The sequence below is a fragment of the Loxodonta africana genome, chromosome 19 (assembly GCF_030014295.1).
Source record: "Loxodonta africana isolate mLoxAfr1 chromosome 19, mLoxAfr1.hap2, whole genome shotgun sequence".
NCBI classification, from domain to species: domain Eukaryota; kingdom Metazoa; phylum Chordata; class Mammalia; order Proboscidea; family Elephantidae; genus Loxodonta; species Loxodonta africana.
The window spans coordinates 19201251-19220268 of record NC_087360.1 but is presented as its reverse complement, the minus strand read 5'-3'; the positions used below and the strand labels follow the sequence as shown (position 1 = coordinate 19220268).

Here is a 19018-nt window from a genome sequence, read left to right as displayed (position 1 = left end):
AGCCAACTCTTCAGACATGGATTGGACTGGACAATGGGTTGGAGAGGGATGCTGGTGAGGAGTGAGCTTCTTGGATCAGGTGGACACTTGAGACTATGTTGGCATCTCCTGCCCAGAGGGGAGATGAGAGGGTAGATGGGGTTAGAAGCTGGCAAAAGGGACATGAAAAGAGAGAGGGGAGGGAGGGAGCGGGCTGTCTCATTAGGAGGAGAGCAATTGGGAGTATGTAGCAAGGTATAAGTTTTTGTGTGAGAGACTGACTTGATTTGTAAACTTTCACTTAAAGCACAGTAAAAAAAAAAAAAAAAAAGGGCTGCTGAGTCTTAAGTCATTGGCCTGAGGTTACAGCTAAAAAGTGATGAAGCCATATAGCTACTGCTCCCTCCCTGTGCAAAACCTTCCCAGAGCTGTGCCTCCCACCCAGAAGTAGCAGAAAGCTAAATGGGCATCCTGATTTCCCTTTAGACATCAGCAAGATAACCGGAGTCCAACATGAAGCCTCCAGCCCTTAAGAAGTCTGACCCACTTGACGCTCCAAAGACTATTTCAGCCACTCAAGGTGTGTGTCCCTCCCCCAAATCGGATTCACCACATTTTACATTTAAAGGGAAACCACTTATAAATCCTGAAGTAGACTTGTAAAGAGTTCAGCTTCAGCCTGAAATTACTTTTTTGGCCGTTTCAGCAACTAAAATGTCCACGTTTACATTAGCAGCCTCCCACCACAGGCGAGGATGCACCTGGATTGGCACTGAAATAATTCTCCCACAAGTGATACACGTGAGGAGCACCGCTCCCTCTGGACCTTGAAATTGGATATCAAAACGGGTTGAGGACCAGGCTACCTACCTCACAGGGCCAATCGTTGGAGAATTAACTGGTAGTGTGTGAAATACCCCTTCTGTCTGACACATGCAGAATAAATGGCTGTTAATTGTTGGTAGGAGTCCCTGGGAGGCACAAACTCTTAAGAGCTCAACTACTAACCAAGAGGTTGGCAGTTCAAATCCGCTCAGAGTTGCCTCAGAAGAAAGGCCTGCAGATCTACTTGTGAAAGATCACAGTCATTGAAAAATCCTGTGGAACACATGGGGTCCCATGAGCCAAAATCAATTTGACTGCAATTGTTTTTTTTTTTAATTGTTGGTATGGGCAGAAGGGAGGGGAGGGAGGCGGGAAGGAAGTAACCTATACTGACCATCTCCTGGTTGCAGGTGTTCTGCTTACATTACCAATTCTCACAGCCAATATGACCCTATTTTACAAATGAAGAGACAGAAGCTCAGAGAAGTTAGGTAGCATGGGTCAGGGTCACATAACCAGTCTGGGGTAGAGGCCTCGCATGCCTAACCCCAAATTCCTTCACTTCCCACCCCACCATCTTCTCCCCAGTCACTCCAATCTCTGCCTTCGCTTTTATGTGATAGTCTCCCTGTGTGCCCGCGGTGTAGTGAGTTGCTTTAATATGGCTCCTTTAGCTGTGACCTTGTGACTCCCACAAAATAATTGGATGGGACTATGCACCTAAGGTGCCTCTGGCCCACCAAGGGGACTAGACAGCCTGCTAATAATGAAGATAAGGTGCATGGAACCCTGGGGAGAGGGCAGGACTATGCAAATAAGATGTACGGCATCCTTGTAGGGGATAGGTCAGTTTTGCCATCCTGCTAGGTTTAAAAAGAGCCAATCCCAGAGAGTGAGAAGGGGATCTCACTACCATCAAGAAGAGCCAGGAGCGGAGCGACTCTTTTGGACCCAGGGTCCCATACCCAGGAGAGAGAGAGAGGAGTAACACCGCAGGGAGCAGTGGAACGAGATGCCAGGAACCAAGAGACCAGTGTGAGACAGTATGGTTGGCTTCCCAGGCTACTGAACAAGAAAGCCGAGACCCTTCTGGCCAAGGCTTACTGGTAGAGTGGGGTGCCTCCAGGCACTTGTTGGCAAAGCTAGGCATGCTGACCCAAGGAGCGAGAGTTGAACACCTTCACTCAGGAGGCTTGCTGACAGAGTGGGGTGTCTCCGGGCACTTAACTGCAGAGCTAAGGAGCTTTGTAATACTTGCCCAAGAAGGGCAGGGGCCAGGGCCAAGAGGGACCTATCCTGAGGGGGCCAAGAAAAGCCTGTCCTCAGGGGGCCTAGAGGAGGCCTGTCATCAGGAGGCACGCATGGCAGAGAGAAGGGCCTGCTTGCTTGCACAGCCAAGAGGAACTGAGAGAGCTGTCCTGCACTGGAGAAGGGAAGGGTGTGCTCTCCACTTTGGGGGAGCCTTCCAGACTTCGCCTACATGCTTCCTGATCTTGACCCTGAGTGGTAGCCTGTTGATTCTGATCCCGAATTGAACCTGTTACTTCCCTAATAAACCCCATAACTGTCAGTATGATCTGTGAGTTCTGTGAGGCCACTGCAACAAATTATCAAACCCCGCAGGGAAGCAGAGGGGCGGGGGGATGCCTGGTGTCAGAATTGGTAAAAAGGTTGGAGAGAGGAGGTATGTCTGACCTCCATCTTACAGGAGTCAACCTTGGGCTGATATTGATGGTAATTCTCTCCCCTCCTCCTGAAGTTAGGCAAGGTCTGATGCCATGCCGTTTTGGCAGTGTCTGTCTGTTTCTGTGTCTCTTCTCTTCCTGTAAAGACACCAGTCATATTGGATCAGGGCCCGCCCTACTCCAGTATGACTTCAGTTAACAATTACATCTGCAAAGATGCTGTTTCCAAAGACGGTCCCGTTCACAGGTACCAGGAGTTAGGACACAAGCGTATCTTTTTGGAGGACACGAATCAGCCCGTCACGGTCAGCCACCCACGGACCAGATCCTCGGCTGGCAGGCAGCTCCTCCTCCACCCTGCTTCCTCAGCATCTCCGAACAAGCAGAGGGAAGCAAGGCAAGCTTGCTCACAAAGGAGGAACTCAGCTGGGGTTTGCACATTTGTCCTGCCACATCCCCTGCCACTGACCCGAAGAGAAGGACGTTGGGTCTCCCTCTCCTCAGAGACAAACACCACTTGTCCTTGACCTGGGCCTGAGCAGTTCTTTGCAACAAGCCTTCAGGGAGGGGAACAGCATGGGCGGCCTGTGAGCGTGGGCTTGTCCCTGCCAGGACCCAGAGGTACATCCTGTTCCGGTGTTGCCATGGCGAAGCCAAACATCTGCCACAACAGACGGCTGTGGCTGGCGGCTGGCGGTGGGGCCTGGATGGGCTGGGCACAGGGAGGCTGGGATGGAGAAGAACAGTGATCTGGGCAGCCACCCTGAATTCCACCCCCAACGCACATGCATGCACATGCACCCACATGCACATATGCATATACACACGTGTACACACATGCAAATGTACACACACACACATACACACGCTCTGTCTGGGAAGCAAGTTGTACTTCCCCAACAGAAACATTTCCCATAGGGAAGAGTTCCTAATTCTTAATTTATTCCTGGAGATCCTGGGAGGAGATCCCAGGAGCACAGTGAGACTGGGCCCTCCTGAATTCCCTTCCTAGTCTCCCTCACAGCCAGGCTCACAAAGCTGCCCTGTCCCCCATCCCGCTCCCAAAATACAGTACGCTGTCCTGGTTGGTGTTATTGTTTTTCCTGAGTGTTAAGTAAAACACAACGTAGTGTGACAAAATCTCGTGATGTATGGGATCCACTATGCGGTGGAAGCCAGGCACTGTGCCAGGGGTGCCACATACCTCAAATTGTAACCCCACTAAAGAATGGGCAAAGGCTCGAAGAGACCTTTCTCCAAAGAAAATCTGCAAATGACCAATAAACACATGAAAAGATGCTCAACATCGTTAGTTGTTGTTAGCTGCTGTCAGGTTGGTCCCCCAACTCATGGTGACCCTGTGTGTTACACAGTAGAGTTGCTCCATAGGGTTTTCTTGGCTGTGATCTTCACGGAAGCGGATCACCAGGCCTTTCCTCCGTGGAGCTGCTGGGTAGGTTCGGTTCTCCAACCCTTAGGTTAGCAACCTTTTGGGCCCCTCAGGCTCCTCCCTAAGTCATTAAAAAAAAAAAAAAAGAGGAATGCAAATCAAAATCACAATGAGATACCACTTCCCATTCATTAGGAGGGCTGTAAAAAGAAAAGAAGGAATGAAGAGAGGTGGGGAGGAAGGGAGGAAAGGAAATAACAAGTGTTAATGAGAATGTGGAGAAACTGGAGCCCTCGGGCACCGCTCATGGGAATGTAAAATGGTGCAGTGACTGTGGGTAACATTTTGGCAGTTCCTCAGAAATTTAAACGTAGGATTGACCATATGACCCAGTAATTTCACTCCTAGGCATATACCTAAAAAAAATTTTAAAACATGTAATCAAACAAGTGGAATCCCTGGGTGGTGCAGACAATAACATGCTTGATTATTAACTGAAAGATTGGAGGTTCAAGACTACTCAGAGGTGCTTTGGAAGAAAGGCCCGGCAATCTACTTCTGAAAAACCAACCGTTGAAAACCCTATGGAGCAGTTCTACCCTGACACACATGAGGTCGCCATGAGTCAGAACTGACTCAATGGCAACTCTAAGAAATTTTAAGGGCAGGGATGTCTCCTGCGTCTTCCGCCCTGTTCTGAGGGCCCAGCTCAGTGCCGGGAGCTCAGGAGGCTCACAGATGGCTGAAGGAAAAGAGTCTCCTTTTCTGCAGCTGTTTGGCCACTGGCCCGGAGAGCCAACAAAAGGTTCCAGAACACCCTCCTCACCTCAGGCAAATTCCTGCTTCCGGAATGTTTTTACCCATCTGTCTTAGTTATCTAGTGCTGTCATAAAACAAATACCACAAGTGGTTGGCTTTTGAGTACAAGAATTTATTGTTGCCGTTTTGGAGGCTACAAGTCCAAATCAGGGCCTCCACTCTAGGGGAGGGTCCTTCCTGGCCCGTAGCCCCTGCATTCCTGGGCCTTCTTTAGCTCGCAGAGAGAGGGATACTAGCATGAAGACTGCCTTTCCCCTGTGTGTGTCTGTCTATTCCGCTCTTTTTATAAGACACCACTCAAAAGGGATTTGGTTTAGGACCTACCCTACTTTGGTATGCTCTCTTTAACATAACAAAAGAAAACCCTGTTTCCAAACAGCGGCACATTTACAGGTACAGGGGTTAGGACTTGCATATAACTTTTCAAAGGACACAGTTCAATCCTTAACACCGTCTCATTTCCCAACTAGGTGGAGAGAGAGCCACAGTCCTGTCACTGCCTTTTATGCTTAGTCTTTTTTTTTTGGTGGAGGCCAGTGAGGCAGCTGCTCCACATCGGGGGATGGGAGGGTAAGAGGTAGGGGAGAGGGATACTAGGGGAGGGGGGCTCCCAGTGCATAACGGAAAGGAGCTGGAAGGGTAGGAGGGGGGAGTGGAAGCCCCTGTAAAGTTGGCCCAACACGTCAGGGGACTGAGCTGTTCAGACAGGAGAGCCCAGTCTACCACCACTCCGTCTGGCTGTGTGACTGTGGATATGACAGTCTATCTCTCTGAGCAACTTCTGTATAGTGGCCTCCTAGGGCTGTTGGGAAGTGGGTGAAACATGGCAGATACAGTAAATGCCCCATAAATGTACCCATCATTCTTTCTGGAGCCACTGAGACTGGATGCACTCCCAAAATTATTGCCCTGAAATCATCTTTAAACCTTAAACCAAAAATATCCGCTGAAGTCTTCTTTAAACCCAACAGTTTAGCTTCACAAGTAAAGAATGTCTGCCTTAAGCATTGTGCTCTTTTAAATTACTATCTATATGGGATCAAATGGGCAATAGCAACTGAAAAGGTTAGATAGGAGCCTTAGGGGGCAGTGAGTTTATGTCTAATGGGGGTGGAACAACTCAGAAAAGGAGGGTGAGAATGGTTACACAACTTGAAGAATGTAATCAGGGTCACTGAATGGTACATGGAGAAACTGTTGAATTGGTGTGTGTTTTGCTTTGGATATTTTCAACAACAAATTAAAAAAAATTAAACCAAAAAAATGTACCAGTCGTTGCTGTCCATCAGAATTTTTGCAGGACAGCACCTGTCTTCTACAGATGGGGAAGCTGAGGCCCAGAGAGGGCAGTGACTTGTCCAGGGTCACAGAGCTTGTATCATGTGGGTTCTAGTAGTGGGCTTAGCTGTTCTCCTTGCTCAGCCCCAAGACAGCCTGCAGGTAGGGGGTCTCCCTTGGGCTGGGGGAGCCGGGTGGGTAGGAGTGGAGGAAAGTATCCACAGGAACAGTCCCCTTTGCTGAGGGCCTACTGTGTGCTAACCACTTTACTTGTTTTCTCATAAAACCCTGAAAACACTATAAAAGTGGTATTTTTTTCTTCCCATTCTACGGAAGAGGAAACTGAGGCTCAGAGAGGTAGAGGCATTTGGCCAAAGTGTCCAGTGGGAGGAGGGAAGCTCTTGACCCAGCGCCAGATCTGTTTGTTGAGTGAAGGAGGAGACAGTGGCCAGTCCACCGAGCCACGGTGAGTTCTAGGATTTGGGGGCTTCAGTCTGCCTCCTCCAACCCCAGAATGGGGAGGGGGCACAATGCCTGTGGCTTCTGTGCTTGGGGGTTTCATCCCCATGTGACAGAGGAGAACTGCCCCATAGAGCCGTTTTTCTTTGCTGTAATCTTAATGGAAGCATATCGCCAGGGCTTTGTCCCGCAGAGCCACTGAAGGGGTTGAACCACCAACCTTCCGTTAGCAGCTGAGCTCTTAACCGTTTGGGCCACCAGGGCACCTTGGGCGGTTCATTGGAAGCGCGGGTAAGGGGAACCCTGTCGCCCTCACCCTAGCCCCCAAGTCATAGAAGTCTTCCAGGCCTGTGCTCAGCCCCCAGGGGCGGCAGGTGGGCATCAGGCCGGCTTCCGCAGCCCTAGGGCTGGGCGTGGCACAAGGCCAGATGGGGCGCTGCCTGCTCCACGCCCCCGCCCCCCGGTCCTCCACATCATGAACCCCTGCACATGTGAACATCTACTGAGCTTCCTACAGGGGACTTCTGGGGCCCTCTCCAGCCACCTGCCAGAGCCTGGAACCGCCACGGCCCATGGTGTACTGTGTGAAGGAGGGTGAGCGCTGCCAGCAGCTCTTGGAGGCTCTGGCCTCGGGTCCGAGGGTCCTGACAGGAGCCCTGTGCGCCTGAAGGCCTGCAGGTGCGCCCTCTCTTGAGCAACCCCCAGGGGACACAGAGAGACATCTCAGCTTTCGATTCTCTCAGGGAGGACCCAAAAAGGTAAGAGCCTTCGGGGTCTCCCTCCCGACCACTGGGCCCACAGATTCGGGGCACTTATCCCAGGAGGCATCCGAAGACCTACATTCTCAGTACTGCCGCCTACTTGCTGTGTTCCTTCCTACAAACTCCTGGCCCCCTCTAACCTTTGGTTTCTTTATCTCTTCCACAAGGGGTTGGACTATGAACTTCCACTCTTTCTACTCAAGGATTTGATTTCATTTCTGAGGGAGGAAGGTTTACCTGTGGGATTAAAAAAAATTACAGTATCTGGTCCATATATAAGGCCGTCAACAAAGAAACTGAGTTACAGAGCCCCTACCCTGTTGATGTAACAATATCTAATTCCCACAGTAACCCTTCTGAGGAGGTAAAGTGCTGTTATCCCATTTTACTGATGTGAAAACTGAGGGTCCTAAATGCATGGATTAGAGCTGCAGAAAAGGAAACTGGAACCCTCAGGCGTGGGGAGGTGGAAAAGAATTTCCCAGGCAGAGGGAACAGCTATTGCGAAGGCCCAGGCCAGAGGCAAAGCGAGCCCTGTGGCTTCCACAAAGTCTAAGCAGTCAGTAGAACAGGTAGAGTGTGAGGCCAGTAGAACACGTAGATGCGCAGGAAGCAGACCGTGTAGGGCCTCACACCATTGTCAGGAGTTTGGACTTTATCCTGAGGGCTCTGGGGAGCCGTGGAGAGAGCTATGAGAAAGTATCAGATCACCTGAGCAGGCCGGTCGGCCAGGACAGGAAGGCCCTGAATCCAGCCCTAGGAGGTTAGAGGTAACCTTGGAAAGAGAAATTTCAGGGCTGGAGGGGCAGGAGCCAGATTACAGCTGGCCATGTGGACTGAAATGGAAGAAGAGAAGGCAGCCAGTGGCTACAACTCTTGAAGCCTGTGTCTGGGAAGGGTGTTAAGACTGTTACTGAAAGGGGAGGCAGGGTAGGGAAAGGAAATTCTTTCCGTGAGATGAAAGACCTGAGCCTGTTCACAGGTAGATGGAAAAGGCGGAGGGGAGGTTGAAGAGGAAGGGAGAAGGCCGGTGTGGTTATGCAGTGAGGTCTAATAGTGTTTGTAGAGTGCTTGACAGTCTGCCCCAATTCTTACCATTGAGTTTCTGAACATCCCAGCAAGATAAACCCGTTTCCATTGAGTTGATACCAACTCATGACGACCCATGTGTTACAAAGTAGGACTGCTTCATAGGGTTTTCTTGGCTGTAATCTTCACAGAAGCAGACTGCCAGGCCTTTCTTCTGAGGAGCTGCTGGCTGGGTTCAAACCACCAGCCTTTAGGTTAGTAGTCAAGCTCAAACTGTCTGTGCCACCTGGGGACGTTGCAGTAAGACCCCGTTGCTGTCGAGTTGAGAACTGCCCCATAGGGTTTCCGAGGCTATAAATCTTTACAGAAGGAGACTGCCACATCTCTTCCTCCCACAGAGCAGCTGGTGGGTTCAAACTGCCTACCTTTTGGTTAGCAGCTGAGTGCTTAACCACTGCGCCACCAGGGCTCCTTCCCAGTAAGACAGATATGTCTTATTTATCCCATTTCAGAGATGAGGCTCAGAGTGGTTGAACAATTTGCCCCACTGTCACACAGGGCACCTTTTTCTAATTACACAGAGGCTCCGGCTAGACTAGCAGGGCTTGGTCTTGAACCCAGCTCTTCAGGCTCTGACACCAGGGTTCATCCCCCAAACCACCCCTCCTTTCTGGGTAAACAAACCACACCATGGTGAAAAACACCGTAATTCCCAGGTGGGAATTGTTTACCCAGAAAGAAATAGCAAGGAATGCTGCTCACATTACCGGGTTATTTCCAGTTTTACAATAGGTGCATCCTTCCATCATCTCATTTGTGTATGGAGTCTTGTGTATTTACAGTAATACAATTGCACCCAGCATTTATTATGCTGTTATTGTATGTCAGGCACTTTGCTAAGGGCTTTAAATGTTCACATTAAACCTCGCAGCAGCCGTGAAAAATAGGTCCTATTATTTTCCCCTTTTTAAGACGAGGAAGTGGAGGCACAGAGAGGTGAGGTGACTTGTTGGAGGTCACACAGGAAGACTGGCAGAGATGTAAGTCAAAACAAGGTCTGTTTGTCTTCCCAAGCTCTGCGCTCGCCTGCCATACTCCTGCATCAGTGTTAAAATTATATCAGAAAAATAAAAGCAAGTGTTGGTGAGGATGTGGGGAAATTGGAACCCTCATCCATTGTCGATGGGATGGTAAAACGGTACAGCCTCTGTGGAGAACAGTTTGGTGGTTCCTCAAAAAATTGAACATAGAAACGCCATTAAAAAAAAAAAAAAAACCTGTTGACATTGAGTTGATTCTGACTCATGGTGACCCGTGTGTGCAGAGTAGAACTCTGCTCCACAGGGTTTTCAAGGCTGTGATCTTTCAAAAACACATCACCAGGCCTGTCGTCTGAGACAACTCTGGGTGGGTTCCAACTGCCAGCCTTTCGGCTAGTAGTTGAGCGTTTAAATGTCTGCACCATCCAAGACCTCATAAGTATAATTAATGCCACTGAGTTGCACACATAAAAATGGTTGAAATGGCCAATGCTTTGGTCTATATATTTCACCACAAAATTTTTTTCTTGTTTTTAATTATAGCCAAAAGTCTGTTCTTTATCACACTGGGCTTGCTGACATCCTTATACCTGATCAGCTGCTTCCCTTTAGGGATGTCATTGTTCCAGGCCTGAGAAAGGACCAGGTTGAATCTGTGGGTAGAACACAACAATCTGGCTGGGGTGACCCTGCATTTGTGTCTGCAAAAAGCTTTTTGAGACCTGAGGAGCCTTAGGGAAATAGGGACAAATGCGGCCATAGATTGCTTCCAGAAAGGGCCTCATTTTCTGTGCAATCCCTAGATAATGAATGTGTTGGGGTCAAGAGAATGGCTGGTCACTCCCTATCCAAGGAGTGAAGGAGAACAGGACAGTGGATGAATGTCTGCTTCTAATCAACAGCTAAAAAAAGAAAATACCCCCGTGGCCTTTACTTGTCCTGGGAGCTGGATAGGAGCCTCCGATCCTAATCCGTGTTGGTGACAGAGAGGATGAAAGAAGTGGATGACAGCAGACCCCTGACCCTCTACTTTACCAAGCATGATGTCCTTGTCTAGCAATTGGTCTTTCCTAATGACGTATCCAAAGTGAGCAGTCTACAGCTTGGACTCAAACCTAGTAGCTGACTGCTAAGCCTCCTTTGTAGACACCGCATGGTTAAAGGGTTGTGTTAGCCACACAAGTACTCAGAAACCAGAATGCTCAGCATTAATTTTCTGGGTAGTTGAGGAGAAAGTAGCCCTGGCAAGCTGGATTTATAAATAAGAGCTTCTTTCTTTCCTTCCTTCATTTGATCCCACGTCTGGGTGCCCTGAGCCTCAGTTTTCTCCTCTGTGGAAATGGATCCTACTCATTATTCCTCAATCCCATATCCTTCCACAGAAATAGCCATTGCTCAAAGCTTGGGTGCATTTTCCCAGTCCTTTCTCTGTGTATAAGGAGCCCTGATGGCACAGGGGTTAAATGTTTGACTGCTAACTGAAAGGGTGATAGAAGAAGGATATGGTAGCCTGCTTCCATAAAGATTATAGTCTTGGAAACCCTATGGGGCAGTTCTACCCTGTTAGAATTGACTTGATGATCTTTTTTTTTAAATAAGTAAATATATATGTAATATATATGTATGTCGTTGTTGCTATGTGCCATCAAGTTGGTTCTGACTTATAGCGACCCTATAGGACAGAGTAGAACTGCTCCATAGAGTTTCCAAGGAGCACCTGGGGGATTCGAACTGCCGACCTTTTGGTTAGCAGCTGTAGCGCTTAACCACTACGCCACCAGGGTTTCCCTAGGGACCCATACATATGTATATATAAGTAGGTATGAGTTCTGGTGGTGCAATGGTTAGGCACTCAGCTACTTACTGAAAGATTTGTGGCTCAAATCCACTAGCTGTTCCACAGGAGAAGGACCTGGCCATCTGCTCCCGTGAAGATTACAGCCTAGAAAACCCTGTGGGGCAGTTCTGCACTGTCACATGGTGTCACTATGAGTTGGAATAGACTTGACGGCACCTAACAACAGCAGGTACTATCAAGTCAATTTCTACCCAATTACAGAGTGGAACTGCTCCATAGGGTTTTCAAGGTTGGGACCTTTTGGAAGCAGATCACCAGGCCTGTATTCCAAGGTACTTCTGGGTGGTTTGAACTGCCAACCTTTCAGCTAATAGTAGAGCGCTTAACCATTTGCTCCACCAAGGGGTATATATAGATATATATAGAGAGAGTGTGTGTCATTTTTGTCATTATCCCATTAAATGGCTCTGCTGAAGCTGAATTAGCCAGTCTCGTATACTTTTAGGCTGTTTTCCATTTCTTGCTATTATAAATAATGCTGTGATGAACATCGTTGTACCTGAAGCTTTTGTAGCACCTGTCATCTTTCCTTAGGCCAGATTCTCAGAAATGGCAGCCTACCTCCAAGGTGGCCCCCAACAATCCACATCTCCTGCTATACATACCCTTATGTAGTCCACTTCCACAATGAATCAAGGCTGGCCTGAGTGGACAATAGAGTATGGCGGAAGTGACAGTGTGTGACTTTCAAGGCTAGGTCATAAAAGGCATTGCAGCTTCTGCCTTGGTGGGTCTCTTCAATCTCTCAGTCAGGGATGCAGCCGCCATGACATGAGGACACTCCAGCAGCCTGTAGAGAGGCCCACCTGGAGAGGAGCTGAGCCCTCCCACCAATATCCAGCACCAACTTGTCAGCCATGTGGGTGAACACTGTGGAAGTGGATACGGAAGTCTTAGTCAAACCCTCAGCTGACTCCAGCCCTGGCTGTCATCTGTCTGTATCCTCATGACAGAACTTGAATGAGAACCACCCAGCTAGGCTGCTCCCAAATTCCTGGCCCATAATAATCTTTTTTTTAATTGTACTATAGATGAAGGTTTACAGAACAAACTAATTTCTCATTAAACAGTTAGTACACATATTGTTTTATGACATTGGTTAACAAGCCCACAACATGTGAACACTCTCCCTTCTCAACCTTGGGTTCCCTGTTACCAGCTTTCCTGTCCCCTCCTGCCTTCTAGTCCTTGCCCCTGGGCTGGTGTGCCCCTTTAGTCTCATTTTGTTTTATGGGCCTGTCCAATCTTTGGCTGAAGAGTGAACTTCAGGTGTGACTTCATTACTGAGCTGAAAGGGCATCTGGGGGCCATACTCTCAGGGTTTCTCCAGTCTCTGTCAGGCCAGCAAGTCTGGTCTTTCTTTTTGAGTAGAATTTTGTTCTACATTTTTTCCCAGCTCTATCTGGGATCCTCTATTATTATCCCTGTCAGAGCAGTCAGTGGTGGTAGCCGGGCACCATCTAGTTGTGCTGGACTCAGTCTGGTGGAGGCCGTGGTAGATGTGGTCTATTAGTTGTTTGGACTAGTCTTTCCCTTGTATCTTTAGTTTTCTTCATTTTTCCTGGCTCCCAAAGGGGCGAGACCAGTGGAGTATCCTAGATGGCTGCTGACAGGCTTTTAAGACCCCAGAAGCTACTCATCAAAGTAGAATGTAGAACATTTTCTTTATAAACTGTTATATCAGTTGAGCTAGATGTTCCCCGAGACCATCTGACCCCTAAGAATCTTGAGGGATCACAAATGCCTCTGGTGTTTTTAAGCCTATGAGTTTGGAGTGACTTGTTTCACAGCAATAGATAACTAACATACTGGATCAGCGACCAGAACTTTCTTAAAACTCATGATGGACAATGCCATTCTTTTTACTTTGTCATATATCCAGGTTGCTGGGTCTTATTTTGACAAGATTGAAGATGACCACCTGACAGGAGTTTTCTATCAGCTGTGAGGATGCGAGATGTATTTAGAAAGCCCTGTGGGTGACCAACAGCCTTTTCCGCGCTGTGCCCACACGAAGATTGGATTTTGATTTGTGGCTGTGAGCCTTTCCAGGGCTGGCTGTTCACAGCTTGTTACTCTGCCCGGCGAAACCATCTAACAGGCCAAACTGGGCAACAGAGAAAACCCAGCCTATCTTAAGTTAAAAAAAAAAAAAAAAAAATCTTAAGTTAGCTGCTCCTTTTTTTTCATTGGGTTCTCAAAACCTCGATAAGGAGTGTCAGCCAAAACATCTGGCTCAGGAGGGAATATTTCATCAGAGGCCCTCCAACCAGAAAAAGAAGAGGTTGGCCTTAGTTTCTCTGACTCACGTGATACCTCATGTGATTCATAGACCCAGGGAACCCGCACGTGCCCTTGGAGAAATCTCTAGGGCTCATGCATTCAGTCATTCATGTATTCATAAGTATTTATTTGATATCCTGGACACTGTTGGGCTTTGGGAAAATTCAATGGTATGATTCATGGTGATCTTTGTGCTTGGGGTTGTTCACAGAGGCAGCAAAATGTAGTCAAAAGGCCACAGCTGTTGCAGTTTGTACTAGGTTCAAATTACAGCTACACCTCCTGCTAGCTGTGTGACCTTGGACTGGTTCCTATATGACTCTAAGCCTTAGGTTTCCTCCGATAAAAAGAGAGGACAATAATCATATGACCTCATAGTGAAGGTTCCAGGATGGCGCAAGTGGTTTGCAGTAGGCTGCTAACCTAAAGATTGGCAGTTGGAACCCACCCAGCGACCTGGGTGAACTACTTCCGTAAAGATTACAGCCAAGAAAATGCTATGGAGCAGCTGTACTCTGTAACACATGGGGTCGCTATGATCGGAGTCGACTTGGCGGCAACAGGTTTGGTTTTTTCTGGTTACCTCATAGTGAGGTTTGAAGTTCAATGAGATATACATACGAACCAGTATAGGGACTGGTGCATGGTATGCGTGTAACAACTGGGGAATTTATTATTTGAGTCCTTGGGTGGTACAAATGGTTAAGGGGCTCAGCTGCTAATCGAAAGGTTGGAGGTTTGAGTCCGCCCAGACGCACCTTGGAAGAAAGACCTGGCGATCTACTTCCAAAAAATCGATCATTGAAAACCCTATGGATCACAGTTCTACTCTGACACACTAAGGGCTGCCATGAGCCTGAATCAATCCAATGGCAACTCGTTTTTTGGGGGATATAGGTAGAGGAAAGAGAATAATTTGTGGCCTTCTTTGCAGTCTACCACAATGTGCTGGCAGAGAGATTGGGACAAACAATGAAAGGTGAAAAGGTTCTAAGTAGCAATAAACATCAGAGGAAACATTTATTGGCACATAGTAGGGGGCTCAAAACATGTTGAATGAACCATCTGCTTTATAAGTAAGGAAACTATGTTTCAGAGAGTTTGAATAACTTACTCAGGCTCACACAGCTAATTAGTAGAAAAGCTGGGATTGAAACCCAGGACTGTCTGATTCCAAAGCCAAGGTTCATAAAAAAAAAAAGGTTCATAGCTACCACCATCTGCTGCCCTCCCAGCACATGTGAGTCAGTCCCTCAGTGGGCCCACCACTACTAGCCAAAAGGTTGGCGGTTCGAACCCACCCAGAAGCACCTTGGAAGACAGGCCTGGCAATCTGCTTCCAAAAGGTCACAACCTTGACAACCCCATGGAACAGTTCTACCCAGCACACATGGGGTCATGAGTTAGAATCGACTCAATGGCAACTAAAAAGAACAACAACCATCCGGGTTGCAAGCCTGGTTTCTCCCATCCCAACTTTAAGGTCTGGGCTCATTTGAAAGAAGCCTGTTTTGCTTCTTGCCTGTATTTGAGGATTGAGCCCAGTGGAGCCTGGCACAAGGTAGAAACTAGAAGACATTCCTTTGAATACACCATGTTGCCATGTATTCCGCTTATTTATGTATGCATACAGAAAAGGGAGGAGTGCTACTCAGGCTCCCATGTTGCTAATAGTTCCTTCCTGCTGTTATCAAATTTGGTGGCAGGAGTGTGTTCCAGGGCTTTCTCTTTTCATCTCAGCTTTCCTTTGGGAAAAGCCATTTTTTTGCCTCCCAGAAAAGGAGTTGATGTTTTACTTGAGGAGCAAACAGATGATCTGACACTGGACTCTTCTGGGAAAGGCCAAAGCTGCAGAGGAAAAGGGAAGAAATTCCAAACCACCTGAAGGAGGAACTGACGTCCTAAAGGGCACAGGTCTGGTGGGGTTCACCTTAGGGTACCCAGAGATTCTCAACTCTGCAGGTGAGCGCAGTGGCCTGAGGTCCCACAAGGAGGCTCTGAGGCTGGGTAGGGGACCATGGGGGGCCCATTCGATTGGCTTCTCTACTTTTGTTTATATCTGAAAGTTTTTATAGTTTAAGCAAAACAGCAATGACACAACAATTTGGGAGCAGGGAAAAGAATGCAGGCTGTGAAGTCTGAAACCCAGCGTGATTCTCGATTCTGCAACTAGCTAGATAATCTCGAATTCCTTCTTCTCTGGAAGCCTCAGTTTCCTCTCCTGTTTAAAACAAAACAAAAACAAAAACCTGTTGCTGTCGAGTCGATTCTGACTCACAGAGACCCTATAGGACAGAGTAGAACTGCCCCGTAGGGTTTCCAAGGAGTGGCTGGTGGATTCAAACTGCCGACCTTTTGTTTAGCAGCCGTAGGTCTTAACCACTGTGCTGCCAGGGCTCCTCTCCTGTAAAATGGATATCATAATGAAATCTTTGTCCCAGGATTGGTGTGAGGATGCAGTGAGATCCTGCCTGTAAAATACTGAGCTCAGGAAGCCTTAGTGAGGCTGCATATATCTGAGCCAGAGTTTCTCAACTTCAGCGCCATGGACATTGGGGCAGGAGATTTTTTTGCGGTAGGGGGCTGTCCTGTGCTTTTCGTGTTGTTGTTAGTTGCCCTTGAGTCAATTTTGACTCATGGCAACCCTATGTGTGCAGAGTAGAACTGCCCCATAGGGTTTTCAAGGTTGTGACCTTTCAGAAGCAGATTGTCAGGCCTGTCTTCCGAGGTGCTTCTGGGTGGATCTGAACTGCCAACCTTTCAGTTAATAGTCAAGTGCCTAACCATTTGTGCCACCCAGGGAACCGCCCTGTGCTTTGCAGGGTGTTTAGCAGCATCCCTGGCTTCTACCCGCTAGATGCCAGTAGTGCCCCTTCCCCCAAGTTATCACAACCAAAAATGTCTCCAGACATGGCCAAATGTCACCTGTGTGTGTGGGATGGTGGGGAGGGGGACAGTTGTCCTTGGTTGAGAATCTCTAGTCTAAGCTTTTCTTCTGATTCAAAAAACCAAAAACATTGCCATGAAGTCCAACTCATAGCGAGCCTATAGGACAGAGTAGAACTGCCCCATAGAGTTTCCAAGGAGCACCTGGTGGAGTCAAACGGCCGACCTTTTTTGGTTAGCGGCCGTAGCACTTAACCACTATGCCACCAGGGCTTTCTTTCCCATTTCATGTGAAGCTAAGGCAACAGGTTTTTTGAAGGGAGAATTGAACAGGTTGGATTTCGGATGCTACAGCTGGCGCCGATGAAGAGGGCACAGGCAGTTGCAAGGTTTATTACCTCAATCATGAGATTTCCACAGTTGAGCGAGCACTTTTCTTTTCCAAGATTTATACCTAAAATTTTGAAAAATATGCACAGGAACATCAACTGGAAATGCTTCCCGCTGGGTTTTTGCTGAAATTACCAAAGGGTGACTTTGGACTCAGAGTTTTCATACAACACTGTGTATTTATAGAATTCCCCTCCCACCTTAAAAAAACACACACACACATTTTCTGATTTCAAACCATTGAATGTACTTTGCAAAAAAATTTAGAAAATACAAAACAGCAAATGTAAAAAGGAAAGGTACCCATTATTCTAATTCTATTACCCATGGAAGCAGCAGTCAAGAAATCAAAAGACGCATTGCATTGGGCAAATCTGGTGCAAAGGACCTCGTTAAAGTGTTGGAAAGCAAAGATGTCACCTTGAAGACTAAGGTGCGCCTGACCCAAGCCATGGTATTTTCAATCACATCACATGCATGCGAAAGCTGGACAATGAATAAGGAAGACTGAAGAAGACTTGACACCTTTGAATTGTGGTGTTGGCGAAGAATATTCTGTATACCGTGGACTGCCAAAAGAACGAACAAATCTGTCTTGGAAGAAGTGAGTCCAGAATGCTCCTTAGAGGCAAGGATGGCGAGACTGCGTCTTACATACTTTGGACGTGTTGTCAGGAGGGATCAGTCCCTGGAGAAGGACGTCATGCTTGGCAGAGTACAGGGTCAGCAGAAAAGAGGAAGACCCTCAATGAGGTGGACTGACACAGTGGCTTCAACAATGGGCTCAAGCATAACAAGGATTGTGAGGATGGTGCAGGACCGGGGAGTGTTTCGTTCTGTCGTGCACAGGGTCGCTATGAATTGGAACCGACTCAACGGCACCTAACAACAACAACGACATTACCAAGAGGTAATTTCTATTGTAATATATATATGTAAAATGTATATACAAGTGTGTGGGTATGTGTATGTGCATAAGTGTATCCTATAAAAGTGAAACATACTGTTTTCTGACCTGGCTTTTTCACCTGAGAGTACATTGGGAACATCTTACGTATGATTGTGTGAAATATTTTTCTACAATTTTTCTTTCTGTTTAAAAATCTTCAGTGGCTCCCAGCAGCCTGGGAAGAGTCAGGCTTCACAGAGGGAGCATGCTGAGGCCATGCTCCCTGGCTCATGTAGAACTGCAGCCTTTTACAGGTGTTGCCTGGACAGGTGGAGGCCAAAAAGTACGGGCCTCATGAAGGGCGAGGGCAGAGGCTGGGTACTGGGTGTCATTTTTGCCGCCATGGTAAGGTACAGACATTTTTGGCTGCTGTTTATTCCCTCCATCATGGGTGGTGCAAATAGTTTGCACTCGACTGTTAACCTTAAAGGTGTTGGCAGTTCGGCCCCATCCAATGGCACCTGGGAAGAAAGGCCTGGCAGTCTGTTTCTGTAGAGATTACAGCCAAGAAAACCCTATGGAGCAGTTCTACTCTAACATATAGTATTGCTAGAAGTCGGAATTGACTCCACAGTATGGGTTTGTTTTGTTTGGTATTATTCCCTCCAGTGCCTGGTGTCAGTCTGTCTTTCTGTTAGTGTCTCTAGATAATAGATTTTTCCCATTGACTGCACTGGAATGTATTTACCCATCTCCTCTTTTTGGACATGAAGGGTCATTTCCGTAGTGAACAGTGGTGTGGTAAGTGTCCTTATACATATGTCCTTGCATGTGACCATGACTATTGCCTTATGATAAATATCTAGGAGTGGAATTACTGAGCCCAAGTTGAATACCTCTTCTGAGGGCTTTTCAGTTTGTATCAGCTAGTTCTTGCTGTGTAACAAACCCATTGCTGTCAAGTCAATTCTGACTCATGGTAACCCCACATGATACAGAGTAGAACTGCTCCATAGGATTTTCTTGGCTATAATCTTTACGGAAGCAGATCGCCAGGCCTTTCTTCCACCTTGCCATGGGGTGGGTAAAAACTGCCAACCTTTAGGTTAGTTGCCGATTGTAAATCGCTTGCACCTCACTAGGCTCCTGGCTGTGTAACAAACCTTCCACAACTCAGTGGCTTAAAATAATAGACATCTATTATTTCTCACAAGTCTGCAGGTCAGCTGGGCATTTTTACAGATCTGGATCAGGCTTGGCAGATCTCAACTGAGCTTGCTTGTGCTTGTGGTCTGGTGGTGGGTCAGGGGGCTGGCTGGGCTCCAGTGGCCTCGCTAACACGTTGGGGTTGGCTGGCCCTTGTGTTTCCCATCCTGTGGCAGACTTTCTCAGGCTTGTTTACCCGGGTAGGAGTCCATGGGTGGTGTAAACGGTTAAAGGCTGGGCT

The 19018-nt window shown here is 47.6% G+C and overlaps 1 protein-coding gene across 17 annotated transcripts in view; it reads left to right on the top strand.

Annotated features, from left to right (window-relative positions):
* The window catches only part of SSH1 (slingshot protein phosphatase 1), an 88308-nt gene extending 84244 nt beyond the window's left edge, over positions 1–4064 (top strand). For 13 of the 17 annotated variants that reach the window (XM_064272317.1, XM_064272316.1, XM_064272314.1 and 10 more), the window contains one exon: positions 466–4064. The gene's annotated coding sequence lies outside the window, so the exon portion shown is untranslated. The remainder of the gene's footprint in view (positions 1–465) is intronic. The other 4 variants (XM_064272312.1, XM_064272309.1, XM_064272307.1 and 1 more) reach the window with 4 other exon arrangements.
* The last annotated feature ends 14954 nt before the right edge of the window (positions 4065–19018 follow it).